General features: G+C 43.5%; 2 protein-coding genes across 6 annotated transcripts in view; one reads left to right on the forward strand and one right to left on the reverse strand.

The window, feature by feature from the left end:
• Positions 1 to 13,436, forward strand: part of LOC140717628 (leucine-rich repeat transmembrane protein FLRT1-like) — a 237,121-nt gene that overhangs the window by 177,604 nt on the left and 46,081 nt on the right. The gene's annotated exons all lie outside the window — the stretch shown is intronic.
• LOC140717629 (ADP-ribose glycohydrolase MACROD1-like) overlaps positions 1 to 13,436 on the reverse strand; it is a 221,700-nt gene that overhangs the window by 101,262 nt on the left and 107,002 nt on the right. The gene's annotated exons all lie outside the window — the stretch shown is intronic.

A 13,436-nucleotide genomic window follows, 5' to 3' on the forward strand; every position in this document is an offset into this window, starting at 1 on the left:
CAGGCAACATCTGTGGAAAAGAGTAAAGAGTCGATGTTTCGGGCCAAGTCCCTTCATCGGGACTGGAAAGAAGGATAGAAATCAGAGTAAGAAGGTGGGGGGAGGGGGGAGGAGAGATGAGCACAAGGTGGTAGATGATAGGTGGAACTGGGAGAGGGGGAGGGGTGAAGTAAAGAGCTAGGAAGTTGATTGGTGACAGAGATAACAGGCTGGAATAGGGAGAATCTGATAGGAGAGGGTAGAAGACCATGTGAAAAGGGAAGGGGAGGAGCACCAGAGGGAGGTGATGGGTAGGTAAGGAGATAAAGTGGGAGAGGGAAACAGGAATGAGGGCATGGTGAAGGAGAGGGAGGGACAATTACCAGAAATTTGAGAAATTGACGATCACGCCATCAAGTTCGAGGCTACCCAAACAGAATATGAGTTGTTGCTCCTCCAATCCGAGTGTGGCCTCATTGTGGAATGGGAATGAGAGGCAGAATTAAAATAGGCGGCCACTGGGAAATCCCACTTGTTGTGGCGGAAGGTGCTCGACGATTTTAGTCCTATGCTCCATTAAGTTATCCAATCAGTTGCCCGCTGCCCCTAGGATGGTGTGAGGATAGAGAAGAGCCAGAGTTCTCCGTCTAATCACCGTTTAATGGAAATGCATATCTGTGGAAATTGAGTGAGGAAAGGATTAGACTCTTCTCTGATTCTCTCCCCGCCAACGGCCACCCTTGCCCCCAGTTCCAGCTGAACAAACTGATGAAATTCAGTACGTTCATGTGAATTGTGGCCCCACAGGTGTTCGTGGCTGCAGGGCTGGGGTGGAGATGGAAGAGAAAATGGGGACAATTATTGAAAATGATGAAACACGCCAAATATTTGCACATCAACCCTGGAGGCTTTACAATGCAATCAAAAAAAAAGGGCAGACTTGAAGCCACAGCCGTACAACATTTAATAAATGCGCAAATGCAATCTCCACTGTTTTAAGTTTCCAGTAAGCCCGTACCATATCTCTGTAAACAGCTGCCTATGTAATAACATGCATGTATGCATATAGAATTTACTGCTGGAGGAGCTTTAATCTTGGAATGCATGAGGTTGTAATTATATAATCACAGTGCAAAGTAGGGGAAACACAGCATCTATCTGAATCCCTAAAAAGGTTAATATTTTATGTTTGGTCCAGGCTCAAGTTAGAGAAATAGCACGTCAAAATATGAAGGGAAAATTACCAAAGTCATCATATCTGTGCCTTCATTACTTTCTGCTCTGCACATAATTGTACAATACATCACCAAATCAGAGACCATTTACAGCATCAATACTCCAGTTTAAAATTTCAGTGGCAGCAGTAACTAAATATTCATTACTTTCCACTTTTGTCCATTAGCTGGATAAATCTGTTTACACAGTTGCCCATCCTAATAGCAAAGTGTGCGCAATCCATCAATGAGAGCGACGTGGTGATGTTATTGAAATGGTCACACCATTTTCCTTTCTGCATAATGGTGTTTCAGCGAACACTGCGTACATTATAAAGCCAATAGATTCCAGACCCTGGTAAAATTGAGGCTGTTTGTTTGAAAAGCCATGAATGAGGAAAAAAAAAGCTGTCCATTTTGACTTTATACAGGATTGCTTATAAAAGTGCGGCACTGCATTTCAATGCAACATCACCGGCCATCTCAATCGTGTCGGAAAGGTACTATAAGGAGCAGTGCCTCAGGAAGGCGGCGTCCGTCATTAAGGACCTCCCACCACCCAGGACATGCTCTCTTCTCATTGTTACTGTCAGGAAGAAGGTACATTAACCTCAATGATTCAGGAACAGTTCCTTCCCCTCTGCCAACCGATTTCTAAAGGGACACTGAACCCATGACACTACCTCACTCCATATTTTTATTCATTTCTATTTTTGCCTTAACTATTTAATATACATATACATAATTACTGTACTTCAGTTTGTTTCCTATATTTATTATGTACTGCATTGCACTGCTGCCTCAGGGTTAATAAATTTTACGGCATATGCCGGTGATATTAAACCTGATTCTGACAAAGAACCTGAAAACACTGATTGGGGTTTGATTCCCGCTGCTGTATGTAAGGGGTTTGTACTTTACAAACCCTTTGAAACCCTTTGACCGCGTGGGTTTCTTCAAAGTGCTCCGGTTTCCTCTCACGTCCCGGTTAGGGTGAGTACGTTGTGGGCGTGCTGTGGCGGCCCTTGCAGCCCGCCCCCGCTGCACAACTCTCGCTGGTTTGATTTGATGCAAGCGGCGCATTTCACTGTAGGTTTCGATGTTTCAATCGTTTTTTTCTTCTTCTTATTATTTGCTCTGTGAGTGAGTATAAGACGGAGTTCCCATCTGATCACTTTATTTTTTATTAGTGCATATCACTTACTCCTTTTCATTTTTAATTTCTTCTTCCTTGGCACATTGAGGGAGGCAAAGAATTTGAGCTTGGCAGACTCAGATCCTCGGTTCCTGCTGATGCTGCTTTGAATTTAACCACAGGCAAGCGGCAACCTGAAAGCAGATCTATCTGTCATTTAGCTTTACTGCTCTTTTTAAAGGAACCCTTCCACATTTGTACATCACTGGGGTATCTGCTGACCGTACCTAGTGAAGAGATATTTACCCGACTCGTGGTGTTCTGAAAACCACTTCCTGTCACTTGTAGACGAAGTTATTAGATAGATAGAACAGTACAACACACGAACAGGCCCTTCAGCCCACAAAGTTGTGCTGTACCAGTTAAATTGGTAATCAAATGGCCAACTAATCCCTCATGCCTACACAATGTCCATATCCTTCCATTTTCCTCACATTCGTCTGCCTATCCAAATGTCTATTAAGAGCCTCTAATGTAGTTATGTCTACCACCACCCCAGGCAGCATATTCCAGGTGTAAAAAAGCTGCCCTCAAATCTCCTTTGAAATTACCCTCTCACCTTAAATGCCCTCTCGTATTAGACATTTCAACCCTGAGAAAACCCTGTTGAGGCAGCATGGTAGCACAGTAGTTAGCACAACACTTTTCAATTCCTGGCGCAGCCTGTGGGGAGTTTGTACCTTCTCCCCGTGACTGCGTGGGTTTCCTCCAGGTGCTCCGGTTTCTTGCCACAGTACAAAGACTGTACTGTGGTTGGTAGGTTAATTGGTCATTGAAAATAGTCCCGGATTAAATTGGGGGATTGCTGGGTGGCGCTACTTGAAGGGCCAGAAGAGCCTATTCCACATTGTACGTCAATAAATAAATAAACAAAATTCTGTCTGTCTGCTCTATCTATACCTCTCATAATCTTACAAAGCGCTCAGCCTCTGCTGCCCCGGAAAAAACAGAGAGGTTGTCCACCCTCTCGGGATAGCACATGCACTCTAAACTAGGCAGCACCCTCGTCAATCTCTTCTGCACCTTTTCCAAAGTCTCAACGCCCTTCCTATAGTGGAGGGGGGGAGGGAACCCCAAGACACTCTGCTTATGAAAGCTGTTAAGGGTCTTGTTTTCAGACATTTTTGATAGTGTTTAGGTAGACGATTGATGAGAAAAATTGGCCTCCAACTTTCCTTTTCCCTCCTGATTCTTCCCTCATGTCGTTGGTATCCACGTTTTTTCTGCTATCCTCAAGGTCCAGACGCACAGCTTAAACCTGTTCTTTATGTTAATTTTTTAAATCTCTGCACTGTGAAATATTGATTATTCCAATCAGCTTTCATCGTAACAGGTGGGTAAGGAGCTAACTGCTCCTAAAAGTTGATAAAAGTACAGCAGATACTGGAATATCTGAAATAAAAGCAGAAAATGCTCAAAACATTCAGCAGGATAAGCAACACTGCAGTCATAGGTACACAATGTCTGCCTGCCAAACACATTTTACACAAATCCTACACCTCACAATAACATAAGATATAGGAGCAGAATTAGGCCAATTGGCCCATCGGGTGTTGGCTCACCCCATATTCCCTTCGCTTCCATCACTTACTCACCCTATTTGGGATAATTTACAGAGCTAATTAATGTATGTCTTTGGGATGTTGGGGGAAAATCTTGAAATTCCTTACCGTTACCATATCAGAGGATCTGTCCTAGAACGACCCTGTGTAAGTGCCATATTAAAGGCAGCACAGTAGTGCTTCTACTCCCTTAGAAGTTTGCACAGATTCAGCATGTCATCTGAAATTTTGACAAACTACTTTAGACGTACAATGGAAAGTATCCTGACTGGTTGCATCTTGGCCTGGTATGGAAACACCACTCTCTAAAAGTGGAAATGTCTACAAAACATATTGGGTACAGCCCAGTCTATCACAGGAAAAGCCCTCCTCACCATTGAACACATCTTTAAGGAGCACTGCCATGAGAAAGCAGCATCCATCATCAAAGACCCCCACCATCCAGGCCGTGCTCTCTTCTCGCTACTGCCACCAGGAAGGAGGTACAGAAACCTAAGGTTCCACACCAGCAGGTTTTAGGAACAGTTAATATTCTACAACCATCAGGCTTTTGAACCAGCGAGGATAACCTCACTCACCTCAGTATTGAACACAACCTACGGACTCAGTTTTTGGGACTCAACAACTCATGTTCTTGGTACTATTTATTTATTTATTTATTTATTGTATTTGCACAGTCTGTCTTCTGCACACCGGTTGTTTGTCAGTCTTTGAATGTAGTTTTCCACTGCTTATGTTCTGTTTCTTTGTCCTGCTGTGAATGTCTGGTTGGTAAGTTGATGGAGAAGATCCTGAGAGGCAGGAGTTATGAACATTTGGAGAGGCATAATATGATTAGGAATAGTCAGCATGGCTTTGTCAAGGGCAGGTCGTGCCTTACGAGCCTGATTGAATTTTTTGAGGATGTGACTAAACATTTTGATGAAGGAAGGGCAGTAGATGTAGCGTATATGGATTTCAGCAAGGCATTTGATAAGGTACCCCATGCAAGGCTTATTGAGAAAATAAGGAGGCACGGGATCCAAGGGGACATTGCTTTGTGGATCCAGAACTGGTTTGCCGACAGAAGGCAAAGAGTGGTTGTAGACAGGTCATATTCTGCATGGAGGTCGGTGACCAGTGTTGTGCCTCAGGGATCTAATCTGGGACCCCTACTCTTCGTGATTTTTATAAATGACCTGGATGAGGAAGTGGAGAGATGGGTTAGTAAATTTGTTGATGACACAAAAGTTGGGGGTGTTGTGGATAGTATGGAGGGCTGTCAGAGGTTACAGCGGGACGTGGATAGGATGCATTACTGGGCTTAGAAGTGGCAGATGGAGTTCAACCCAGATAAGTGTGATTCAGGGTAAGGGTGGTTCATTTTGGGAGGTCAATATGATGGCAGAATATAGTATTAATAGTAAGACTCCTGGCCAGTGTGGAGGATCAGAGGGATTTTGGGATTCCGAGTCCATAGGACACTCAAAGCTGCTACACAGGTTGACTCTGGGGTTAAGAAGGCGTACGGTGCATTGGCCTTCATCAATCGTGGGATTGAGTTTAGGAGCCAAGAGGTAATGTTGCAGCTATATAGGACCATGGTCAGACTCCACTTGGAGTACTGTGCTCAGTTCTCGTTGCCTTACTACAGGAAGGATGTGGAAACCATAGAAAGGGTGCAGAGGAGATTTACAAGGATGTTGCCTGGATTTGGGAGCATGGCTTAAGAGAATAGGTTGAGTGAATTCCGTCTTTATTCCTTGGAGTGACAGAGGATGAGAGGTGACCCAATAGAGGTGTATAACATGATGAGGGGCATTGATCATGTGGGTAGTCAGAGGCTTTTTCCCAGGGCTGAAATGGCTAACATGAGAGGACACAGTTTCAAGGTGCTTGGAAGTAGGTACAGAGGAAGATGTCAGGAGTAAGTTTTTTACAGAGTGGTGAGCATGTGGAATGGGCTGCTGGCGACGGTGGTGGAGGCAGATACGATAGGGTCTTTTAAGAGACTCCTGTACAATTACATGGAGCTTAGAAAAATAGAGGGCTATGTGTAACCCGAGGTAATTTCTAAGGTAAGGACATATTCGGCACAGATTTGTGGGCCGCAGGGCCTGTATTGTGCTATAGGTTTTCTATGTTTCTGAGAGAATGGATCTCAGGGTAATATATGTCCTTTGATAATAAATTTGTTTCCAACTTTGAAACTGGAGCACCTGAGGTGAAGCTGCACGCTCACAGGAAGAATATAGGAAGTTTAAAAAGACAGGTCCTGCGATCAAGAAGGAACCAGAGTCGTCGGGACTGTCAGGCAACAGTTGTACCAGCTGCAACTACTGTGCCTTTTTATAACAGCTCAGAGATGCCCTTCAGCCCATTCAGTACCATGCTGACAATCAACCATCCATTGACATAAATCCTATCTTAATATATTTTTAAATTATCCCCACTTTCTCATCCCCCACACACTCGGGGCTATTTTCAGTGGTCATTTAACTTACCAACTCACGCACCTGGAGAAACCCATGTGGTCAATGTGTGGAGAAAGCACCCAAGTCTTGGATCCAACCCAACTCTCTGGTGCTTTGGTGCAACAGCTCTACCTGCTGCACCACTGTGGAAAGGGAAGCAGGGTTAACGTTTCAGGTCAAAAACCTTTCCACTGACAAACGGTGTTCAATCTGAACCATTTCCCACAAATGTTGCCCAGCTGAGTATTTTGAGTTTTTCTGAAATCTTCCATTGTTATTGTGTCCTTACCAAATCTGGCAAAGATGTAAAATAAATTGTGAAATTATCTTCATTCTCCTTTTTCCCTCTAAAGCCAGGTATGAGTTGATTAGTTTAGGATGCAAGCGCCAGTTTAGCGAGGTAATGCCACGATGCCAAAGCTGCTCTCTTTCCGGTGGGATACATAAAACATTGCCTGTCATGATTTGCCAATATCACTGAAAGAGTTCAATTGCTTATTCATTTTATTGCTGTGAACCATGCTGTGCACAAATTGTTTGCTGTGATTCCCAGCATTACAACAGTGGCCGCACTTCAGTAGAACTTAATTGACTGTGAACAAGGATGTTTCGAGATCATAAAAGGCACTCCGTTAGAAGTTCCTTCCTGTTTTGTCTTTGCCGCTGCATATTTCCTTTTCCCTATTCCAATAAGAGTCAGAGAGCAATGTGTACACTTAATGGCCGCTTTATTAGGTACAGGAATGAAATTTAGGGTGATGTTCTGCTGCTGTAGCCCATCTGCTTCAAGTTTCGACGTGCTCTTCTGCACACCACTGTTTGAAATGCATGGTTATTTGAGTTACTGTCCTCTTCCTCAGCTTGAACCAGTCTGACCACCCTCCTCACACATTTCTCATTTACAAGGCGTTTTCACCCACAGAACTGCCGCTCGCTGGATGTTCCGTGTTTTGCGTGAAAACTGGCTGCTGTGCATGAAAAACCCCAGGAGATAAGCAACTGCTGAGATACTCAAGCCATCCCATCTGGCACTAACAATCATTCCACGGTCGAAATTACTGAGCTCACATTTCTAATGTTTGGCCTGAACAACAACTGGACCTCTTGGCCAGGTCCACATGCTTTTATGCATTGAGCTGCTGCCAGATGACTGGCTGATTTCCATCAACAAACAGGCGTACAGGTGTTCTTAATAAAGTGGCCACTGAGCGTATATTGTTCTGGGTTTCCAGCATCCGCAGAATCTCTTGTGTTTATGAGCTTGTATCACTGCTTAGTGATTTAGGATCCGAATCCCTTCGAATTTCTGCATGATACAGTATGATGTACCGTGCACTACACGCAATATTTTATCAGACTGGTATTTCTTAACTGTACAAGAATTCATTTTTCTGTGTTATAACTTAGTATCGTTGTACACTATACATAAACAACAACAGCAAGGCGACTTTGTTACCCGGACAATTCCTATGTTTTTTTTGTACTTAATCACAACTGCATTCAGTAATGTAAGGTATTCATTGCATCATGTGGCCAGATCACAGAACAGTACAGCACTGAACAGGCACTTTGGCCCAAGATGTTGTGCTGACCTTTCAATCTGCTCCAAGATCAATTTAACCCTTCCCTCTGACGTATGTTTTGCTGTTCTGAGTGCAAAGCCAGTGAGATCAAACCTGTTCGGAGTTCAGCCTTATTTATCAATTACGGTGAGTTCACTTGGCAATAATATAAACCCATCATATTAAGGTAGCAAAGATACAGAGCCCCTACTTGTACTGGCACATTAACTATGCAGTGTGTTAACAGTTTAACAATAATTGAGCCTTTGCCACAGGCAGCTGTGGAGGCCGAGTCTTTATGTATATTTAAAGCAGAGGTTGACAGATTCTTGATAGGTCGGGGCATGAAGAGATACGGGGAGAAGGCAGGAGGTTGGGGCTGAGAGGGAAATGGATCAGCCATGATGGAACGGCAGATCAGATTCGATAGGCCAACTGGCTTAATCCATCTCCTATATCTTATGGCCCAAGCCCTCTCTACGTACTAGGTGTGGGTGTTCAGGGTATGTGTTTCGGGGGTGGGGGGCACAATAGATAATATAAGTATTCGTGGGAAATTCCTAAACCGTTCTCAAGAATCAATAGCTGTAAAAATGCCACTATCACTAGTGCTCTTGTAATGATAGAGGGCAGGTCAGCAAGTCTGGGGTTGCTCAGGAGCCAAGAGTGAGAAAGCTTTGAGACCTATTATTTCATCAGTTAGAAATATAGAGTGATATGGCTATACTTTTCTATGACTCTATTTGATACACAAGCACAGTGCAGGCCCTTCAGCCCACAATGTTGTGCCGACCTTTTATCCTACTCCTACTCCCAGATCAATCTTTCCTCCCATCTAGCCCTCCATTTTGCCATCATCCATGTGCCTATCTAAGATCCTCTCAGATGTCCCTTTTGTATCGGACTCTACCACCATCCGTGGCAGTGGATTCCATGTCTCTACCATCCTATGCATGAAAAACCTACCTCTGATATTGGTGTGGGGGAATTAGGCTTGAATTGGTGGGGCACTGGAGAAGGAGGGAGTTGTTCTGTTAGGGCCAGGGTCCTGGCAAATAATGTAATTCGGGCTTTAAACTTCTTTTTTGGACTACTTATCTAATTTAACTATTTTATTTATATATATACTTACAGTAATTCACAGGGATTTTTTTCTCTATATTATCATGTTGCATTCTACTGCTGTCGCAAAGTTAACAAATTTCACGACACATGCTGGTGATATGTAAGAAGCTTGTACGTTCTCCCCATTCATTCATAGCTTGTCACACCAGACAGACAGCCACTCTGGTGTTATTTGGTTGGTGTTGAGCAGGTCAGTGTCAGCCAAATCAGGTGAGAGTGGGCAGTTGCCCAGAAGGCGTTCAATGTTCTGCACCCTTCCGCCACGCTCACAGGACTCGCTGGTCTTTAAACCCCACTTCACCATATTGTCTCCGGTCCTACAAGCCCCCGCTCTCGCTCTGTTGAGAGTGCACCACTTCCGTCCGTCAAGCAGTGCCCTGTCTGGCAACCTTTCTGTGGGGCCTTGCACTGTATTGTTTGGTGGGGTTCTGGCTTCTGCTTGTTGCCAGAGGTTCTCCCCATGACCGCGTAGTCCAAAGGGGTACCGGTTGGTAGGTTAATTGGTCATTGTATATTGCCCCATCCTAGGATTAAATCGGGGTGGGGGGGGGGAGGTTTGCTGGACGGCGCAGCTGAAGAGCTGGATGGCCTTGTTCTGTGCTGTATCACAATAAATATTAAATCTGATTCTGATACTGAAACTAAATAGTGGATTCAACAGTTTCAAAAGCTGTGGATAAAGTAAAAGGGAAGGAGAGTGCAGGAGAGAGGTTACTCCAGAATAAAGAATTAAGTCAAAAAGTTTAAAAAAGGGATGATAAGAATTTAATTTTGAGCAACATGGGAGTCAAAGTTGAAAAGAAGGGGGGTGAATACAGGAATGAAGGTGAATGCCTGCTGCATCTGAAACAAGGCAGATAATCTTTTAGCGCAGTTAGAAATTGTCAGGTACTGCATGATGTTTGGAGTCATGGTTGAAAGATCACAGCTGGGAGCTTAACGTCCAAGGATACACATTGTATCAAAAGGAGAGGCAGCTGGGCAGAGACATTGGAATAGCTTTATTGGTAAAAAGTGAAATCAGATCCTCAGAAAGAAGAAAATTCAAAAGCTGTAGAATCCTTGTGTGCAGAGTTAAGAAACTAAAATGGTAAATACCCCTGATGAGGGTTATACAGAGGCCACACAACAGTACCCAGGATGTGGGGTACAAATAACAACAGGAGATATAAAACGTATGTCAAAAGGGCAATGTTATGATAATCATGGGGGGGGGGGGGATTTCTATATGAGGGAAATTTGGAAAATCAGGTTGGTGATGGATCCCAAGAGAAGGAAATTGTAGAATGCCTATGAGGTGCCTTTAGGGCAGCTTGAGGTCGAGAACACCAAGGAAAAGGCAATTCTGGACTGAACCAGATTTGATGAGGAAGCTTAAGGTAAAGGAACCCTTAGGAGATATTAATCATAATATGATACAATTCGCCCAGCAGTTTGAGAGGGAGAAGTGAAAATCAGATGTATCTGTATTACGGTTGAGTTAAGGTAACTACAGAGGCTTGAGAGAAGAGCTGGCCAAAATAGATTGGAAGGGGACACCAACAGGGATTAAGGTACAGCAGCAATGGCTGGAGTTTCTGGCAGTAATTCAGAAGACGCAAGATCAGTTCATTCCCAAAAAGAAGCAGGATTCTAAGGGGGGGGGAGCGGTTGAGGCAACCAAGTCTGACAAGGGAAGTCAAAGGTAGTACAAAAACAAAAGAGAGGACATACAATATTGCAAAAATTAGTGGGAAGCTAGAGCACTGGCAAGCTTTTAAAAACCAACAGAAGGCAATTTAAAAAAGCAATAAGGAGAAAAAAAGCTGAAATATGAGAGTAAGCCAGCCAATAAAAGAGAATCCCAAATATCTTTCTCAGATATATAAAGGGTAAAAGAGAGGAAAAAGCAGCCATTGGATCGCTGGAAAATGATGCTTGAGAAATAGTAATGAGGAACAAGGAAAATGCCAGACAAACAGAATAGGTATTCTGGGTCTGTCAGCACTGTGGAAGACACCAGCAGTATGCCAGAAATTTGAGAGTGTCAGTGGGCAGATGTGAGTGTTACTAAGGAGTGGGAAGCTGAAAGGTCTGAAGATAGATAAGTCATCTGGACCAGATGGAATACATCACTGGGTTCTGAAAGAAGCAGCTTTAGAGACTGTGGAGGCACTAGAAGTGACCTTTTAATAATCACTAGATTATGTAATGGTACCAGAGGACTGGAAAAACACAATTAAAATTCCACTTTTTAAGAAGGGTGAGAGGCAAAAGACCGAAAATTATAGGCCAGTTAGGCTTCAGTGGTTGGGAAGATGTTGGCGTCCATTATTAAGGATGATGTTTCAGGTTATTTGGAGGTGATACGCCAAAGTCAACATTGTTTCAAGGGGACAAATCTGTTGGAATTTTTTGAGGAAATAACAGGCAGGGTAGACAAAGGATAGTCAGTAGCTTTTGTTTACTTGGATTTTTAGAAAGCCTTTGACAAGGTGCTGCACGTCAGGCTGCGAAACAAGAACCTATGGTATTACAGGAAAGGTACTAGCATGACTAGAAGATTGACTGACTGGCAGAAGTGGGAATAAAGGGGGCCTTTCTGATTGGCTGCTGGTGACTACCGGTAGTTGTTTTCCGCAGGGGTTGGTGTTGGATCCACTACTCTTCATGTCATATGTTTTAGAGCAGGAAGATGGAGTTCAATGCTTTGTGACCAAGTTGCAGATGATACAAGATAGATAGAGGGTTCGGTAGTGTTGAGAAAGCTGGGAATCTGCAGTAGAACTTGGACTGTTTAGGGGGGATAAGCAAAGGAGTGGCAGATGGCGTGCAGTGTAGGGAAGTCTATTGTCATGCACTTTGGTAGAAGGAATAAAGGTGTAGACTATCTTCTCAATGGGGTGAAAATTCAGAAATCAGAGGTGCAAAGGGACTTGGGAGTCCCGAGTGCAAGACTCCTTAAAGAGTAATTTGCAGGTTGAGTTGGTAGAACGGAGGGCAAATGAAGTGTTAGCATTCATTTCAAGAGGACTAGAATACAAAAGCAAGGATTCAGTGCTGAGATTTTATAAGACACTGGTCAGACCATATTTGGTCTACGAACAGTTTTGCGCCTTTTGCCTAAGAAAGGATGTGCCGAAATTTGAGAAGGTACAGAGGGGGTTTACTGGAATGATCCTGGGAATGAAAGGGTTAATGAATGAAGGGTGTTTGATGCCTCTGGGCCTATACTTGCTGGAGTTTAGGAGAATGGTTGGGGGGTGGTGGTTAGGAGCTGTCATTGAAACCTAATAAATATTGAAAGGCCAAGATAAGATGGATGTTTCCAAGACTAGGAAAGTCTTGGACCAGAGAGCACAGCCTCAGAAAACAAACAGAGATGAGGAGGAATTTCTTCAGCCATAGGGTAGTGAATCTGTGGAATTCATGACTACAGACGGCTGTGGAAGCCAAGTTTTGGGCATATTTAAAGTTGAGAGGTCTTGATAAGTAAGGGCGGCAAAAGTTATGAAGAGAAAGCAAGAGAATGGGGCTGAGAGGGTAAATAAATCTTCCACGAACGAATAGTGGAGCAGACTCAATGGGTTGAAAGGCCTAATTTTGCTCCTATGTCTTTTGTTCTCCCCCCCCCCCCCCCCATCCATATTTTCCTCCAATCAATTTTAAACTACGTCCTCTCATAGTAGCTATTGCTGCCCTGGGAAAAAGGTACTGTTTGTCTATGATTACACTGTCACGGGGAGATGCATAAGCAAATCTCAAAGTCAGTAATAAATTATAAATGGCAAGTCAGCGCAGATTACAAACACTTTATAGACAGGCCATTTGCAATGCCTACCTCCCTGGGTGTTCATATCTATACAAGAAATGTGCTGTGGGAGCAAAATAGTGGATATAAACTAGAGGATATATAATGGCTGCACTGAATGATTAAAGGTTCTACCATCTGGTTCTGGGCTAGGCACTCTGCCTTTTTCCAAGATATGAATTTATCACCAGGTGATAGATTCTTGCAAGATTTGTAACCAGTCTTTAATGTAGTTAGATGAAAATGATTGAAATTTAATGAGAAAGCAAAGATTGAAATTATATTTATACAGAGCTTTCTACATTCGCGTGATGTCCGAAAGTGTTTCACCGCGAATGAATCACAACTGTGATGCAGGCAATACAGCAATAATTTGCAAACTGTAATATCCAACAAACAGTGTGTGATAAATGGCCCATTAATCCGCTTTGATGATGTTGACTGTAGGCTGAATACTGACCATAGCAACTCCCTTTGCCATGGCCATTTCTATGAATTAATCTGAAGCAGAAAATAAGGGGCCCGTGCTTAATCGCTCATCTGAACCACAGGACCT

The sequence above is a fragment of the Hemitrygon akajei genome, chromosome 28, assembly GCF_048418815.1.
Source record: "Hemitrygon akajei chromosome 28, sHemAka1.3, whole genome shotgun sequence".
Lineage (NCBI taxonomy): Eukaryota > Metazoa > Chordata > Chondrichthyes > Myliobatiformes > Dasyatidae > Hemitrygon > Hemitrygon akajei.